Source organism: Lissotriton vulgaris, chromosome 4_1, assembly GCF_964263255.1.
Source record: "Lissotriton vulgaris chromosome 4_1, aLisVul1.2, whole genome shotgun sequence".
NCBI lineage: Eukaryota > Metazoa > Chordata > Amphibia > Caudata > Salamandridae > Lissotriton > Lissotriton vulgaris.
In genome coordinates, this window is record NC_141691.1 from 765,867,640 (window position 1) to 765,887,931 (window position 20,292).

Sequence of the window (20,292 nt, forward strand, 5' to 3'; positions counted from 1 at the left end):
CACCGTGACTCATGACGGCTGGGAGTCGTCATGAGCATCGAAGAGGTTAAGGAGGAGGAGATATTCCACCGCTTGGACACAAAAAGAGCCCTCTCTTTTTGTATCCATTGCACCAAAGATCACTGGGTGGACGATCAACTGTTTATTGGGTTCACCGGGGTGAAGAAAGGCGAGGTAGTGCAGAAATGGACCATCTCTTGGTGGATTGTGCGCTGCATTAAAATCTGCTATGCACTAGCAGCCTCCTGAGGGCTTCCGGCCCATTCCACCAGAGCCAAGGCCACTACTACAGTGTAATCATGCGGGTACCTGTCCTGGATATTCACCAAGCTGCTACGTGGGCGTCCCTCCACACAGTCATGAAGCACTACTGCTTGGACAATCAAGTCTGTAGAGATGCCATTTCACTCACTCAGTCCTCTTTGACCTTTTGGTTTAAATCAGTTTGCAGCACCACCTCCTCTGATGTAATGCTTTCCTTTAGAACGTCTACATCTCTTTCGATTTTGCTGTCCATCAGCACCTCTTCAATCTATATTATTCCCAGTGAGGATGTTCCAATTTCAAGCCACGTTTTTGGCTCAAAATCCTTATCCTTGGAAAGTCTTTTTGTTTGGTTAAATGTAAACTCTTCCAGGCACACTACAAATCCGGATACTCGAGGCCACTCTTGTTAACACAGGTTCATATTTTATTTTCGTGAAAGTTCAGGTTGCTGTAAGGTGACAATAATGAAATGTATGTCACTACAATAATTAAATGTATGTCACAGTTCCTATGCGGTGGCATTAATTTAAGTAAGTGTTGAATCATTAACACTGTGTCCAAGAGATTTTTTAAAGTTCAAATCAATTTTTACCTTTGTCTTAAGGTTTTATGTGTCAAAAGACCACATCAGCAAAGTACTCTAGGGAAGTGAGTGTACCCGGGAACAGCAAATAAGGGATGCGATGTAGTGTGAAGGACAAACCTGTGCTGTAAAGTTAATTAAATTGATTCTCCTATCTGACTCCTTTCTGTAATTTGCCAGATTGAACGATTTGTTGTGTGCTTCTGGTAAATCCAGTGATTTGTGAGATCTGTACTCTGCTACAGTTGTACACTGCACATGCTGAGCGTGACCTTTAGACCTGATCATCTGTCCAATAATGAAACACTAGCAAAAATATAATAAATGTAATGTATGGGCGTCTTACACAAAAATAACATATACACCACTCCATGTAAAGCCTTTAAGAATTAGCAACAATATAAATGATAGTTATTCATATCCCAGGAAAACAGTATTGAAAAGCACAACACCATAGGCAACAACAAATTCAATTTAGGCTAGAAAAGATGCACATTTTGCAGATAGGATTCCACTGTCCTGGTAGGACGTGGGAGACAGAGTAGAGGCTAATACACTTGACTCCCACAGTACCCAGGCGGAAATGTTCACAGAGAGGGATGAACAAAAGACTCCCTGACTCACCATTTGATAGCTTCGATAAGTGCATGGTGAACTTTTGCAGGAAGTGATAGGGAGGCAAGAAATAACTTCAGATTCTCAGAAAAGCCCAAGAGACAAAGAAGGCAAATTCCAGGCAAGGGATAGGTCAGTCTGGAGATAGCAAACATGCATTAACTTTTAACTACTCGGAAACAAGTAAAAATATCTCAGCTGAAATGAAAATTGGTTAATGTCCAATGAAGAGGTAGAATTAGATTCCTGGAATGAAAGTTAGTTATAGGATTCTATTGGAGATTATGGGAAGAAAATATTTAGAAAAATACTTAATTGTGAACTGGATTCTGTAGCAAGGCAAGGCCCGGGACTGAGCCGGCGTTAGAGAGGAACTAGCAGGCATGCATTAGATGGTGGCCCACTGTCAAAAGTTACCTTCACACTTACACTTTTTCCACAGACTGCCTTTATCTCATACTGGAGTGGACAGAATACATATGATGGCCAGGTCCAAGATTCATATTCCTTGAGCAAGAGAGCGATCCTGGACCCAGAAGAGTGGAGAGATCTTTTCAGAAATGGAAGGAAAGGGGATGCATACTCCCTAGTCGATAACCAATAACCTATATGGTATGCTCCTCTCTAGGTGCCAATGTGGTAAGGAAATTAAACTACACCTCTACTCCACCAAACTCAGTGTTGGGAAAAGGAAAAACATTTTTTATGAAGCCCTCGTCCACTCTAGTACTGGCATGCTCATCATCGGGTTCACCCTGATTCCCAAAGGTCAGGGTGGGGTCAACCATATTCCAGAAAGCTGTTTCAAGAAGTGTTTTTTAGGGAGGTTATAAACTATTAGATAAAAATTCCTCATCCACCCAAGGTACCCCTTTATTCGTGGGGTGGATGGGAAAGATTAAAACTGTAAATATATGGGGCAAGCAGGATATTGTGATCCTGTGACCCTAATGTTCAAAACGCTGACATAAGTCTCTGCCCTCTGTGAACCTGTTGGTGCTCTGCTTGCGAGAGCGGAGCACCAAACTGGTTCACAGAGGGCAGGGACCACTGATGCTAGTTTGATTACAGGGCCTACCCACACCACCCCCTGATGAGTATAACTTACTTGATTCTGTGGTACTTTCAAAACGCAGCAAATACATCACTTTTATTTGCATGCATAAGCTTACCTTTTGCATGCCACGCATGGCTCTGTAAATTGCAGTAGTGTGCCGCTGGGGGAGCCACTTTCTCTTTCTTCACCCTGAGGAATGCCCAGGACCTATGTTAGGTCAACAAGGTAGGGCAGAAACATGTTGGTGTTATTTTATTAAAAGAGTCATAGGACCACAATTTCCTGCTTTCCTCGTATATCTACAGAGTTAATCTCCCCCTCCACAAATAAAGGGATACTTTGGGATGGTTGAGGAATTTTTATCTTATAGTATATAACACCCCCTAAATAAACTCTTCAAAGAGCTCTCTGGAATATGGTTGAGCCCACCCTGACTTATGTAGAAGTCAGAGTTAACCCGATGATGAAGCATGTCACTACTAGAATGGCTGAGGGCTGTATAAAAAAGGTTTTTTCCTTTTCCCAACACTGAGTTTGGTGGAGTAGAAGTGTAGTTTAGTCTTCTTACCACATTGCCACCTAGAGAGGAGATCACAACATAGGTAATTGGTCCAAGATTCATATTCACCTGAAATCCCAAAGAAGGATTTTTTTCCAAATAAATAAAGTGCTAAACTGGAATGGTCCTGATGCCAATGCCTCGTGTGTCGACACTAGTTTTCTAGACAGTGCTTTCAAATGTTAGGTGCAAATCTCCGCAGAGCTGACCGGCAGGCCTTCAAACAATGGTCCGTAAAGTGCACTGACAAAATCTTCACACCTGCTCAGAGTACCTGCTACTCCTAATAGATACCAAACACTTCTTTCTAAGACTGGCTCTGCACTTCAGAGGAAATAGTTAACCATGAGGTTCACAGAAAGCGCTACATAATCTGCCACTCGATCATCTCCTGGATTTTTTCTTTACCTGTTACACGAGCATTTGCCATCAAATAGTTCTTACAGTGCAAGGATCAAAACTCCAAAAGGCAAGAGTTTCATTTGCCTCCTTAGCTTCCTGCAGAATGTAGGATATGAGACACCACTCAAAGAACCTACTTTGCCAAAGGGATGAGCCGGAGGTGCACCATGTGAGCTGGGTGCTAGGGCATAAACTTCATTACAGCCTCCGCATTTATAGTGACTAGTGCTTGGGCTGACACAACACTTTTCACGTCATTGCCCTGGCAGTCCTGGATCCCACCTTGGTACCCTCCTGGGTAATCTTCTCTGAATGGGACACAACCTTTACAACGCAGTCATTACATCGCAACATGCATTACAACGCATGCCACTACAATGCAGGCATTACAACGCATACCATTACAACGCATGACACTGCATCGCATGTCACTACAACACAGGTATTACAACGCATACCATTACAATACATACCATTACAACGCATAGTACCCCTACAGTATCCAACGCTTACCCTACTGTTGCACCCCCTGGAGTTAGAATAGTAATTTTTACCCGTACACTAACCAACACTTACCCTACTGTTGCACCCCATGGAGTTAAAATAGTAATTTGTACCCCTATATTATCCAATACTTACCTTAAATGCAATGTAATGGTATGTGCTGTAATGGTATGCGTTGTAAAGGTAGTATGCAATGTAATGAAATGCGTTGTAAAGGTAGTTTTTTAAAATGCGATGTAATGGAATGAGTTGTATAGGATGTTGTGGTGTAAAAACTGTGTTGTAAGTGCATGTGTTGTAAATGTATGCGTTGTAACGTCATACATTCTCTCTGAATTTGTCTATCTGGCCTTACATCCAGCTGCTTCGGAATCTCTCTGATAATGTTCTGACTAGCGCACTCTCGTCTGAGAAGTTAAGGGCCTAAATTGTCCTCTCCTCTGGTATGATGCTAGGGTCTCTAAGGAGCGGCATTGCCATAAACTCCTGATTGTTGATACATGTAAAATGCGTTTTCTCCCTTGCCTATAAAAACTGAATCATAATTCAATAATGGACTAATAAAACACAATGGTTAACTCCATAACGTCATTCCTGCTAAAATCATCCTGATTTATGCATTGCAGCTGGAGGAGCGCACTCTCTTGTACTCAAACAAGGTCATTAGCCTTACCCCAATTATTCAACAAATTGAAGAAACATCAGACCACAGCTATCCTTTTAAGCTTTAAATCTGAAATATGATCAAACAAAAAGAAGATCATTAAAGCACAACCCTTCATCTTCTACAGCCACCGCCGGGATGAGCTGCCCCATCCTTCCAGAAGAAGGAATGGATGAGGGATGGATACAAGTGCAGAATAAGGAGTACCTGTGAGCCAATAATATTACTTTCTGCACATGTTCAAAATGGTAGCCAAGCTAAAGTCTTGAGTGTACTGGCTGCATATAGTGAAAACCGTCTATGCAAGAAGGGTTTAATGGGATACTTAGCTGACCAAAATGCATATGTTCCTCTATCAGTTCAATGAAAAAGTACATTTTCATTTTTTTGAGCTTTTAAACCCGGCCATCACTCCAATGGAAAGAGAGTAAGCACAATGTAGATTTTTTAATATTGTAATATGTTCAGGTTCCATACATTATATCACAGGAAAAGGACATGACTAGTACGTCTTGGAGTGAACAAAGAGGGAAGAGGTTCACTATTCATAAAGGCTGATATATCTGTTTGAAAAAGTGAAATTATGTCGTACACATTTTAGAAGCCGGATAAAATATATCTACTATCAACCACTAATTCTTTATTATCCCAGCACATTTCAGTAATGGTAGCTCCCGTCTTTTGAGAAAGCCGGGCTTCTGTAAATCTACGCATTTTTCTCAGAAAGAAACTTCCTCAAATCTCTAAAAACTGACTTTGTCACTCCCACCTTAAAAAATCAATATCGACAAAAGCTACAGCTCTACTTACTGGCCTGTCACTAACCTACTGTAGCTTTGTAAAGCCATTCAATGTAGCTTTGTAAAGCCATTCAATAGTGCTTTCCAAGCAGCTAATCACATTTGTAAATGTCAACCATTTCCTCATGGTCTACTAGTGCAGATTACGATCAGGGGTCAGCACTAAGATGGCCGCCCTGAAAGGGGCTTCTTTGATGAGGGCAAGGCCGGTTTTGGCACTGGTGGCGCCCAGTGCGACAATGTTTTTTGCCCCCACCCCCTCCCCCATGACCACCTGCGCAACGGATACGGATTTCCGCACTACCACCACCCATTAACAGTCTCCCTAACCACTCTCACTCCGATGCATTAAATTAGTTTTATAGTGCCACTCATAAAAGTGAATGGTGTCAGAGCACTTTACATTGCACACACATTACTCAATCATATGTATGTCAATCAATATATAGGAAACGTTACATAAGACAGAATGGTAGGATTTCTATGTCATCCATACTGGTAGGCAGTATAGTTTAGGGGGGCTTGGTACTGAGAAGCACAGACTCAGAAATGATAACGTAAGACCATGATTGGGGATTATCTTTAATAATTGGAATTGATTTCTACCCAAATCAACACTTTGCACAATATTAGGATATTGAAAGTCTGGGGAAAAAATCAATGCGCTCTAATCTATACTTGAAGTCTGCATTTCAGTTCTTTGATGACATTTAATAGCTCACAGTTTTTTATTGGCATTTTAACTTGTAAACTGCAAGTAACAAAAGGAAGTCTCTGACGAAAGCAGTTACGTTCACTTCGTGATTTGCATGGCACACGTTCTTTGCAACAGGCATAATAACCCTCTTCACTACCTTATAATAAATCAAAACATCCCCCAGTCAAAATTTCCACCAGAAAAAACTTCGTTTTCTCTCCAGGAAGAACATCAATCTCCGGAGTAGGCTGGACATTTTTATTGTTGGCTGAAAATTGCTGGACGTCAAAACGCTGCAGTGGGTGCTTTTAAAAACAATATACACTAGCAAACAGGCGCCCCCATGCAAAGTCAGCAGCCTAGAGGCGGCCCTGGATGAGGGAGTTGGTACAACTGCATCTCTGCGGCATTCTGTAGGTCACCACCGGTTGCTAGCAGTGCTTGAATGCAGGAGGGGCTGCCACAACATGCTGCTGATTTGGGTCTCTTCCTTACGCTCCAACAATAACCAACTGGTAAGAACTGGACCAAATATTTTGTCAACATCCAGCGTGAGCGATGGTCCCACATCAATTCATATTGGTGATGTTACTACTTAACCTCACCCTAGAAAATACAATAATGATGACAAACAACTCCTTCCTCCAAAACTTCCCAAAAAACAGATGTCATGCTGTTAACACCAGGGCGCTAAAACAATCTGAACACATTTCTCTACTAAACAAAATCCGTTTTGATGGCTTTCAGCGACCCTTGGCCCCATTGTGAAATATTTGGGGTTCACCATTGGCAACACTCTGACACATCAACAAATGCAATGATTTGCTATTTTTTTAGTTCCTGCTTTGAAAAAAAAGTAAACATCTATTGACGCCCAACCAGTTGAGAGCTGAGGCTCATGCGTTTGGTTATTGTGTATTTTGATTACAGAAATTCTGTACTTGTAGGGCATTTACAATTATCTCTTTACCTTACACTGCCTGTTTCCATGACTCTTTGCACTGAATTCCTTGAGAAGGACATCTGATCACATCTGACCGGTGCTGACGAAATTTCACTGACCACCTATCCAAGACATTCAGTTTAAAAACTGATGTTTGCCTCACGCAGTTTTTACATTTTGGTATTCTTCCCTACCTGGTATCTCCACGTACAATCTCCAGAGGTCAGGAAGAGCTTCATAGTAAAGACACGCTTCCTCAACAGACCCCTAGTCTGAGAACATCCATGGCGTCAAAACCTTCTATTTCTGCGTCCATTCCAGAGTGGAGCTCCTTTTCACTTTTTATCAGGTACAACCGGATCGGCTCGTCTTTAGGATATTGCTTAAAACATACCTATTTATTTTATCTTAACTAACGGTGGTGGATGACCCTCAGTCTATTATACTCCCTCTCCCTGAGTTGCTCCCTAGTGATCTCAGTTTCAACTTGAACTGTCTTCACAACTTGCATTCTTTTCTGTTGGTTATTTATAAAGCACGTTCACACCTCCTGAAATATAAAAGTGCTACACGAAATCATAAAGACATTATTAAATTAGAAAACAAATAAATGTGCAGTTCGAATGTATAAACCATGCTCTTAAAGGAGTTGATGAAATGGGCCTACACACAGTGCTTAATTTGTAAAATAATAAGTTCCGGTGCCCAACCTCTGCTGAGAAGCACACGGCCAGTGGTATAAAATGGCGGTGGGTCAAATACCAAGCCTGCTTAATATTCAACTCATCACAGGCCTCCCTGTCCTTTTATTTCACACTTGCCGGTCTCGGCTTTCGGCTTTGGCGATGGTTTTCTGTCTTATTATTCCTCCCTTACCGTTTGTGTGTTTTTCCCTCTTCTGTTCTTGGTCAATATCTAAGTACGGAAAATAAGTGTGGGTCCCAAGACTGAGTGCCGGTGGGCCCAACCTGTGGCTCAAATTAAATACTGCCTATGTGACAAAACCTATAGGACTGAGAAATGCAACGGTTGCAGCATTTATTGTAATGGAATACCAGTCATCAAATCCGCGAGTGAGCAGACCCACTTCTGGATAACCCTCATTAATGTTGACATGAGGAGTGTCTTTGCCTATCACTATAAATGAATGATGGACACGATATACTTTATGCATAAATAATGAGTTTATCACTGCGTTCACTCCCTTTAGTTACTACAATGGATTGGGTGGACCCCTCCTCCAGAGACCTGATTTATTGAAAAGTGAAAACTCAAGTGTTAAAGCCCCTTTCCTGATTAGGAAACAGATCATTTCGGGGCCGTAGCACTTAGTAATCAACTCATTCATAGTGCTAGTAGAGTTATACCTAGATGCAAGTAAACAGACACTACAGATGTAATTTCCCTAAATTTCAGAGCAATCTCTTGATAACGGGTTCTCGTTTGACACCCATTCAATCTCTAGCTGATTGAAAATGCCACTAGTCACATTGCAAAATATCTGAAAGGGGTGGTCAGAACAATGTCATCAATGCAAGGTCCAACTTTTGTTGAAACTAACTGATTCACATGATGATTTTGTCACTACCTGAGCATGCGGCTAATACTTTGAAATCTGTCTGTTATTTCATGTCAATGGTAATTGCAAGGGATTTTAATCGTTTTTAGCTTGATAAACTTTTAAATTATGAATGCTTATTTTTCAATGTTGAATGATGCTTCTTGTGCTTTTATGATTTAATACTTGAATCGAATAAAGCAAATATTGATTGATTGATTGATTGATTGACATCCATTCGAAAATTTCGATTGTTATTTCTGCAATCGTGGTTGAAGGTCTACTCTTCTGAATGAGTATGCAATTTTTTTCTATTGATGAGTCGCCATAACATACTAGAGATTTCGTTACATCTTGTTCACAGTGTAATACTACTCCTGTTTTTTTCTGGCTTTTGTTCTTAGGACCCTCAATAACCCGCCTTGGACCATTGCCGTAACTGAGTGATTGTACCTAAAACTGAACTTCAGAGCAGTTGCTGTTGTGGACACAAAGAAACTTGGACTTAAAAGTCTTGTAGCAAAACAGTCGAAGTTGTTCTTATATAGAGTGCAGGAACAATGTATTCCAGTCCACGTCAGCCTGGTGAAAAACATAAGAGGTCCTTTCACGAGATGTCTTCCTTTTGCATTATGCTCCTGAGTGAACTCTGGGGGAAGAGGTGGGTGAGGGGGGGCAGCTGGCCAAGGGCAAAGACTGATCATATAAAGTGCTATACAGCACACTCAGCTTTCAAAGACCATGACATTTCCACAAAGAATCTCTCAGACAGTACTCTTTTCACAGGCGGCAGCCTTTCCACGTGCCCCTTTTCACTTGAAGAGTATTGTTTTGCACCTGCATGCATGCCTATATTTGTTTTAGGCAGATGTGCAGTTGTGGCCAAATCTTCTTTCTAAAGTTACACTTTCTTGGATGTCATTTGTTAATCCAGGTGAGGTGATCACAGGTGAGGTGATACCCCAGAGGGCATGTCATGTAAGCAGCCAGAGTTTGCGTTCCTCTCTATCCATTTAGATCACGCATGGCAAAGCCAGTAGGTCTGAGTTAATGCAGTGTGGCATGGAACCACAGTGCTAGCATATTAGAGTCACACACTGATGAAAAACCAAAGGTACGTTGTATTGAAGGTTTCGTTGCCTTCATCATAATCTCCTTTTTTTATGTGAACTGAAGCCTGGGTGGAAAGGGATTCATATTTCTATTGTTTATATGATATAGAAGGAAACAAAGCGCTGTGAAGGAGGGACACTTTCCACCTGAGCTTCATTTCACATACCAACGAAAAGAGGATTGTAATAAATGAAATGAAATACCAGTATTTGTAAAGCGCACAGGTACCTCCGAAGTGGTGTCCCGTCGCTGGGGGCCCTCGGGAAGATTGAGCGAGCTATTGCCCAGAGTCACATGGTGCTGGGCTAACCTGCTGCCGGGGAACAAACTGTGAACCCTGTAGTCCGGAGTCAGGCACCCTGGCCGCTGCGCCACACCTCTTCCACATAAAGGCAAGGGGTTCTTCAATACAGGAGGCCTTTTCTATTTTAAGAGTAACAGGCATCGACCGACAGTCATTGTGGAACAGAGAGTGCATGAGGTGTGTGGATGGAGAGGACAGGTGTGGGAAGTGATGATGGGGAGTGAAGGGGCAGGAGGCAGAGGAAGCAACAGTGCGGAAGTAAGTGGGGAGGTGGAACCAATGATGGGGGATAGAACTGGCGGGAGTAATGAGCACAGAAGAGCAAGACATATGGGAACAAGGAGTGAGGCACAGAGAAACCCGAAGTAACATACCAAAACGGAACAGCAAAGAGCATGAAACCAGGGAAAGAAGAAGGGAGAAGATGAAACAAGCAACAATGCATAGATACAGGTGGGAGGGAGCATGCAGAAAAGAAACAAGAGAGGATGCGCACAGAGAAGGCAACTGGGAGGCCTATGATGTAAACTAGTCCCTTTCAATATATGTATTGAAAGGGACTAGTAAACTAGTCCCTTTCAATATATGTATTTTATTAGAGAGAAAAGATACACCTAAATAGCCTATAGCCTTAAGTAAGAGAGGAATGCTCAACTGGGTTGAGCCAAACACAAAGGGCCTAATTACGAGTGAGATGGTGCGAGAACAGGACCTCCACGCCATCATGCTGGTCCGGCACCGCCAAACATGTGTGCGCACTGCCTGCCAGATAATGAATTTTTGTGTCACTTGCGAGCAGTTCTTTGGCATTCGCACGATGGAGCCTATGAAATTGGCACCGCAATGGGAACGTCAAAGGCAATACCTGTACGGAATGGTCCGGGACAGTCCATGCCTTGCAGGTACTGGGATTCATGCACACAGGGGGACAAAACATGTGCCCCCCTGCATGTGCTCCATGGCCCTTAGGCAAAAGGGGGCCCTTTAGCACCCCCTTTGTTTCCTCTCCACTACGGTTTTCATGGAGTAGGAACCACCATGAAAACCATGACAGGGAGGAAACTTGTAATATATTTGCCGGGTCTGTGGCGGTCCCGCCAATCATATTTTGGCCTCTAGCCTGAAATTGTATTGGTTAACTTAGAAGTGTATATTTCCATATGATTCTGACATTCTATTGGTACTGGTACATTAAACAATTAGGCATTCCAGTCAAATGTCTAGGCCAACAAATGAGATCAAAAAGTCAGATTTAACCCCGCACTCCATAATGCTCCTTCTTGAGAATTAAGACTGGAGCCTGGGACAAAAAAACGTTTTGCTCTCCTAGGTACATAATAAATAGAATATAGAAATGTTAATTGCATTAATTATTTTACTCATCAGCATATGAAACACTGGTGAGCTTCGATACATGGTCTCCTGTCCCAATTTCACAAAATTGTACACCGGCATGTATTCCCCTTCAGCAAAGCCAGGGGCGGACCCTGAGCAGCAGTGTCTGAGGACAACATCAGCTTCTGAGTACTCTGAAGGTTGGCTGCAGATCCTGGAGCTATTTTCCCAGCACGGCTCTTAACACTGAGGGTAAATTTTGAGTGAGGCGGGGGTTTGGTATACCGGGACATTGCACCTCAGGAAGACAGGGAACTGTCTGCCACATAATTCTCCCTGACTTGGCTTATAACCGTAGTCATAGCCTGCAAATAAAATGTAGCAGTTGATTGCCTTCACAACCTCTGTCCCTTCTGGCCTCCTGCTTGCATGAGTTGAGTGTCGTTCATGACTGTTTTCTGTTGGAGGTGACGGTAAAGGAGTTAACTCTAGCTCTGCGCCAGGCACTTTCTAAATAAGCATTGGCAAAGTCAATAGGTGTCCCCCTTGTAACCTATTGGCTTTGCCAATGATTTTTAGCCACGCTACACCACATAAAGAATGCAGTGTAGAGTGGAGTGGCTTAAGAGTTTTTTAAAACAAAAAACGAGCTGGGCTGCTAGACTAATTTTGTAAGCGTGTGTCTACAAAATGGCATGGGCTCTTTTTAGTTACTGATTCAAGTTTGACTAGTAACTAAAAAGAAAAGAAAATGTGTGAAAGTATTTATTTATTTTTTAAGTCAGTGGCAACTGGTAGGGGACAGTGGCAGGGGGTGGGGGTAGTTGGGGTTTTGCTAATAAAAAAAAAAGAATAAAACTTCCTCAATTGTCGCTGCGGCCTTCGCTAGCTGCCGCCTCTCTGCCACAGAAACCAGGAACAGAAAGAACCCAGGCTTCCAGACGCCCCCAGCCAATCATGAAGTTGCTGGTAGAAGCATCGCGATTGGTTTGAGCACAGTGGCTCGGCGCTCAGACTGGTGCTGGGGGCCTGGGAATATTTTCAACCTAGGCTGTAATGCAACCTGGGTAGAGAACATGCAAAGTGCGCATGACTGTTTGGCAGGCCGGAGACGGCTGGCCAAACGTCATATGCACTTTAGGTGCAGCAATAGCCATTCGTCTTCCCTCTGGTTCTGGGTGCCCAGCCTCGCCCCGCCCTAACCTCGATAAAACAGGAATGCAAAAAATAAAATGATAATAACTTCTGTTCTTTCAATTTTATTTTGACATTGCACTGCTTCAAAGCAATGGGGCGATGCTTCCCGCCTTAGCAATTGAAGAGCAGCCGATGTTTAAAGTGAGCGGGGGAGTGGAACAAACAGGAGAAGTTGATAGAAATGTGAAAGTAACATCGGGTGAGGGGGCAACACGGTAGCAACACAGGGGTGGAATATCGAAGTGACACAGGAGAAGATGTGAAAGCAACACATGGGTTACTGGAAAGCAACATGGATGGCACGAGTGGGAAAAGTAATGGTTAGAAGCATGTGGGTGAGTACAGGAGGAAGGGGGCAGGAAGACACAGCAACAGGTCAACTTGGAGTGCAGGGAGATAGACTTGCACGAGGATGATGGCTTGAAAATAAACACACTCTCATGGTATGCTTAACACAACAATAAATAGTGCTTGAAAACCAAATAGTACCAGCTGAGACATGAAGAGGAAGGTGGCAAATAAGGGTGACAAGGAAAGCCAACTAATCTTCCCCTCTATGTTCTTGGTAAGTCATTATATGCCACCCAATAGACAGTGCATTACTGGAAGCCTTGTGATTGGCAAGCAAACTGCTAACCTTTTACTCCCATTGCTAATACATATTTAATTTAGTTATTTTATTGGAATTTCTGTTTCAAACAACCTTACCAAAACAGAACAACAATAAACACAATCCTCCCCTTTCCCCATGGAGCCATTTCAATGGTGTTTAGCCTTACATTACTGCGAACTCCCTTAAACAAGATTGCACCAGGTCACTGGAGGTTCTTTCCATTTGCATCAGCACTCTCGTGCTCCTCGAAGTAGGTAGATAGTACTGCACGAAGTATAATGAGGCACTACCATGGATTCGCCCTCCCCTCGAGTGTTACAACCTGTGAATCGGATACCGCATGCAATGAGCATACAATCGGATTGTGTCAAACGAGAGAGATGCATCAGGGACGACGAAACGGCCCACACTGAGTCCATCAACTGGTGAATTCACTCACCACCAATCAAACGCTTGTGCATGCTGAGGCCACACAATGCAGGGGCCACAATCCTTGGATGTGGGTACAGTGTGGGGCTCCACTCAAGGCAATCAGGTCTCCCACCGCACCCTAATACGCAGACTCTACGATGCAGGAATCCAGGACAAGGCCCTCGACTGGATCTGCTCCTTCCTCTCCGGCAGGACGCAGCGGGTCAGACTCCCCCCTTTCCTCTCGGACCCCACACCGATCACCTGTGGAGTCCCCCAGGGCTCCTCCCTCAGCCCGACGCTCTTCAACGTCTACATGGCTCCACTTGCCCCCATCGTCAGAACCTACGGACTCAACATCGTGTCATATGCAGACGACACCCAGCTCATCCTCTCCCTATCCAACGAGCCCAACACCGCCAGACGCAACTTTCGAGAAGGCATGGAAGCCGTCGCCAAATGGATGAAAAACAGCTGCCTTCAACTAAACACCAACAAAACAGAAGTACTCATCATGGGCCCAAACCCCGACGCCTGGAGCGACACCTGGTGGCCCACCGCCCTCGGAAACCCGCCAACCCCCACAGACCACGCACGCAACCTGGGAATCATCCTGGACTCCGAGCTCAAAATGGACCGCCAGATCAACTCTGTCTCATCTTCCTGCTTCCACACCCTCCGCCTCCTTCGTAAGACCTTCAAATGGATCCCCATGGAACACCGAAAGACAGTCACTCACGCCCTGGTCACCAGCAGACTCGACTACGGCAACGCACTCTACGCCGGAATAAACAAAAACCTCATCCGCAAGCTACAGAACATCCAGAACGCCGCCGCAAGACTGGTCCTCAACCTGCCAAAACACTGCCACATCTCCCAGCACCTGCGCACACTCCACTGGCTCCCCGTCGAGGCGAGAATCACCTTTAAGATGCTCACCCACGCACACAAGGCCCTCCACGGCACCGGACCAGCATACCTGAACAGCCGACTCAAATTCCACGCACCCCAAACGACCCTACGATCAGCCCAGCTTTCCTACGCCGTGGTCCCCCGCACCAGAAAGACCAGATCGGGAGGCCGCTCCTTCTCCTTCCTCGCGGCCAAAGCCCTTCCGCTCCACCTCAGACAGACAACATTGCTCCCCATCTTCGCAAGAAACCTCAAAACCTGGCTCTTTGACAGACCCCCTCCTTGATGGAATGGAACCTGCACCCCCCCACCCCCCCACCCTAGCGCCTTGAGACCCTTACGGGTGAGTAGTCGCGCTTTAACAAACTCCTGATTGATTGATTGATCCTGGCACAATACTTAGTTCCACCCTCACACCGCGCTGCAGTCAGGATCTTGAAAGGACATTGCTCTCCAGGTGAAACACGTAGACGATGTAGGTTCCTCACAGGAGATCTTTGATGTCCATGAGACCTCTGCAAAGAACGAGGGCAAGCCAACAAGCCCTTGGAGGGCAACCTCACAGCATTAGGTAGTCAGCCCTGGCCAACTGCTATTCAATGCTTCCAATTGCATTCTCTTCCTTATGGACAACATATTCCTCTGGGAGTGTGCACCTGGCAGCCCAGGATGTCTGCTCCCTCGTCCCCACAAGTGAATCTCTGACCTGCTGCCATATGTCACAAGTAGTTATACTGTAGTGTGCCTTTGACGTAGAGGGTGGTTCAGAGAGATCCCTTTGGACCACATGTCTCCCCTTAATTTCAGCTCTGCCTGTAATGAATCTTAATCTTTAGTGGAGCCATGATCTGGCTTCCCAGAGGCCAAGTGTAAAACTCTATCTCCTCACTCTATCTAGCCAAGTCCTCAAATGACAGAGGTCTGTCATTCCAGTTGCACACCCAATGTCTATGGCTGTTTCTGGGGAATGCACAGATGTGCTCCCCCAGCCTCCAATGGGGACTTGAATCAAACCAAAAGGCATACAAAAGAGTTTAGCACAGAGAAATACCCACTTTATAGAAGTGGCATTACTAAGCTATTTATGGAAAACCACCCTTTGCCACAAGAGATGGTTTATCATTGTGAATCCAATGATCGTAACCAACATGAGGCTGATCCACTGTCAGCCACCACTGCAGCTTTAAGTTATCTCAGCTATTGCCCCATGTTAACCTATGTGGAGAGAAGACCTCATAGGTAGTGAAGACACACATGGGAGTTCTTCACTTCCTTGGCAGGGAGCACACATGTGTACATGCCTTGCCTTTCACCTATCACTTGCCCCACTCCCCAGGGCTCACCCTCATGGTGCTCTAGTGTTAGTGAAAGGCACCTTCAGCATTGGCCTATGATTTACAAAGGCCAACCTGAGCATAAGTGTAAATGCGCAAACACAGGCCTGCAATGACAGGCGTGAGACACGTTTGAAAACATCATGAGATTACTCCCTGCTATAAGTCATTCTGAAATTACCTCTTATTGACCCATGGAAAGAGCAGACCTCCTAGGTATGGAGCACCCACTTGGGGATTATTCACTACCTGGTCAGGAAGCACAGATGTGTACCTGCTCTGCCTTTCCACTACCACTTGCCCCACCCCTCCTGGCTTACCCTTGTTCGTTCCTGTGGTGAAAGCACTGTTGTTCAACAGGGCATTGAAAGGCAGCAGCACATAGGGGGGCAAGGTTTCCCCAGGTCCCAGCTCATCTCATACTTTTAGTGTGGATTTCACCGCTGGTGAATGTAAAGTCAAGCATTCCTCTGTGATGTGGGAAACAATGCCGCATCTACCTGAAAGTGTGTGGTCAATGTAACACAAGTCTTTTTGGTTTCTATCTGTGACCATTCTGGCAAGTATCATATATTTCAGGTTGGGTAATATTTAAAGAGATGTGGGACTTCCAAGTCCTCTTCCTCGGCTGAACAATTTCTTATTTCAATTTCACCCTCACCCTCTTACTCTGCATATGTAGTTCAAACAGAGTCTGCAATGTGTGTGTATCACTCTTTGTTATCATCAGTGGTTGAGCATAGGAAAGATATATTTTTGGTAAGAGTGTCATCCGCACCTCTGCTATTTGTCGCAACTAAGAGATAAAGTGATAGCTAAACAAATCAATTTTACAATTTTTGTTTTTGCTGACACATTATTGGTTAGGGACTGCGGTCGGCTTTTGGGGTTCATCGTTATTCCCAGATATTCCATAATCTTTATCATACACTGTAACCTGGGGCCTGTAAGGCTTGTATTGCCATTTCAGGGGAACTGAGGTTCAGGCACCCCAATTTTTCCAGATGGATCTTAAACATTGACACCATCTCAAATTCTCATAGCTATGTCAGGAGTGCCGGGATAGACTTCTCAGGGATGGTCAAGATGAGTAGCAGTCACCAGTGAAGGCTGACCATAGTCCTGCAGACATTCTGTCCCAGGTTTACCCTCGATATCTGGGGTATCACACACCCTTTGCAAGAACAGCTCAATAGCCAGGGCGGATTTGTCCCTTTTCCTATGTGGATAGTGTCCTCGAGTAAACAAATGCCTTATTATGCACATACAGTTGCTTCTTTGCCTGGTTTACTAAGCAGGCTGATATAAGCCTACGTCATGGTAAGGGTTAAGGTAGGTTCGCAAGGGTTACAAATATCAAAGGAGCAAATGTTTGAAAAAAAGCCTGTTGAGAAGGCATCATGTTCGTCAATTTCAGGCTCTGTATTACCATCAAGAGCTCCTGTTTTGCTATTTGTAGTTCAAGGTCCAAATCATTATATTCTTAAAATGATGCTATATGAATGCCTGATCGATAACCTCTTCTGTCTATCGCCCCACTGGGGTCTGCAATGTACACATTTGAGGAAACGTTTTGGAAACATACTTATTTGGCTTCCTCTGTGATTGCCATTCAGGCAGAATCCATGTGAATCATTTCTAAGAAGAATCTGGCTTGTTGGGCTCTTAGATTTCCTTCCAATTGGCTAAGACTATTTATGAGGTAGGCATTGTCTATTACAAAGGCCCTTATCTTGACTCATAGGGATAAAACCTCTACCAATGCATATTAGGATGTCATACTAGGAAGTCAGTTGGCTTGCACTTCTACTGAACCATGCTGCCACTCCGCGTGCCCTGTCTATCTGTGTTGGCATTTCTTCCGCTGGTTTTAATATTGCCTCAAAGAGTTTTGGTCTATATTTTTTTTATGTCTTTCCATCGTTTAATTTTCACGTGTCGGAATGCGATTAATTAGGATATAATATTATCCTTGTGTATTCGGTTGTCAAGATGTTACAGTTTTTCTTGTAGGATTATTTTTTCTTCCTTCCACAACAAGATCCAGACCAATAAGTGTTGCTTGTCCAAATTCCTCTCATTCATCGTTTCTTCTAGTGAGTGTACTCTATTCCCAAGTTCAATGACCTCTCTTTTGATCTCTTTTATATTTTTCCTCAGGTCCTCATGTATTGACCCTATTTAAGCCTTTATTTGTACGAACAATATCTGCAAGAGGTTTTTTGTGATCATTTCATTACAAGATACATTCATGTTGTCCAGAGCTTGCGTCAGCTCTCCTTTTCAGATCGTATACTTGGCAGGCAAGTCCTTCTTTCTTTGTTGCCTATCCTTGTGTCCTTGCTCCTGCAGTTCTTTTATGGTCTGCCTGTATTCAAGTGTTTTCTTCACTCTGGTGCTATTTTTAGGTTTCGCCAGCGCTTGTGAAATCTCTTGTATTTAATATATCTTAAAAGGGGGCTCCTATCAGTTCCCTTCACTGAATTACTTTGTTCCTTCGCTTTTGTGTGGAACTGTTTCTTTTATAACTTCCTCTGGCTGCACGTATTTATGAAACTTCTAATAAAGCTGTTCCCACTGTTTAAGCCCCATTCACTGTCAAGATAAGATCTCCTCCCACTGAAAAGGCAGACAGCTTCTAACAGTATGTGGGAATGCTTGCTTTTTATTAATTAGCTGTGTAAGACATGTTTTAGCCTTAGAACGTTTATGGCATTCCAGTCAGAATATTCCATACTCAGTGTGTGCGCGCATGTATGTGTGTACGTCTGTGAGTGTGTGTGTGTTGGTGTGTGAGGGTGTGTGAGTGTGTGTAATTCATATCATGTCAAAGATTTAGAGAAGAGATCTGACACACAAGAAGTTCGGGGATGTTACACGAACAGTTGGTGATTGATGTGAAATTGTTAATCAAACCAAACATTGATAAAACCAATAGGTCTCATTCACGAAATCTATTGGCAACAACACAGAGCCCAACAAAAGGTGGGTAGGGGTTGAAGAAACAACATGAAATGGGGCAAGGGACAAACAACAACATGGAGCACATCAGAAGTTGGGAGAGAAAGCAACAACAAAAAGGGCAAGCATCAACATTGAGCAGGAAGGGGGACAAGGACCAAAACGTAGCGCTACGGAGAGTGGATGGGGGACCAAGCAACAACATAGAGCAGTAAGGGAGGGTGGGTAGAGCAAGCTAAAACACATACTCTCACGAGTGACAATGAACACAACCAATGGCAAGCAAAGGCTGGGTCTAAGTCCACTGTAAGCTAACAAAATATCTTGTAAGTGACCGTGAATGTGCTGCCTCGAGTAAGACCTAAAGCAGGTATTTAAATTTCCAGGAATCTGTGTATTCATCAAGAGGAGATGCGGTTGGAATAGGGTTTGTAAGTTAACTCCAAGATAATACCTGATTCTGCAGTATGATGTAGGAGGAGCATGATGTTCAGGTGCACACAGTAATAAGGAAGTTAGGTGAGTGTGGACTGAACACAAAAAAGACAAAACTGTCACTTTAATGTAGAAAATGTTACATTCTTAGGGCACTCTGTTAGTAAGGATGGCATGTCTATACTGAAGATTGCATCCTGTTGAAAAGTTTCACTTGTGATCTGCTCTGAGGCTAGCCGGATACTTAGGCAAGACACGGTGCACAAAATTGTCACTAGCCACAAATAAATGAGTGATTAACGTAGAATGGATGCAGATATGGGTGGTCCAGACAACATCAAAAGGACTCTGAAAACATCAGGGTATGCATAAGGACCTTTGATTAGATACTCTCAGTTATTAAAGTCCATCCTAGATTTAGAAATAAAGCCAGGTCTGTGGGATCAAAGCGGTATACAGCCACATATGAGAAGAGGTGGGGTGCCTAAGGTAGTCATTTCTTTTTTTGTCAAGAGCCTTGTGGGAAAAGGGCAGAGGACACTTAATGAGTGGATGAGAGGCATTGGTAGTATTCTGGGTACAATACATTTTCGAACCTGTGTGTATGGAAAACTTTATACAGCCTGCACCAATCACGTCACTCATTCCCTTATTTACCACAAAAGGGTCTGGGTATATGACACCTTATGGGTTTCCAATTTGCAGAATTGGGATTCTTTAGGGAGATATCCTATTTATGTAAATTGGCGTATGAAACATTGAGTTTATAGTCGCAGCTGACATGGCTGTGCTCTACAAGTCACAAGTTTGAATTTCAGCAAGGCCACCCAGGATTTTTGTGTTCTAAGTTCAGCAAATTGAGCACCGATAAGCTGCATAATAGCTACAACTGTTATGACTGCATTTAGAGATTACAAAAGTATGGGAGGCAGCGCACAACACAAAATAAAACAGGTGATTGCTACCATGTGTTGCATGTGTTAGTGCAGCAAGAGAATGGAGACTGAAGAAAGAAGTGTGTGAGGGTG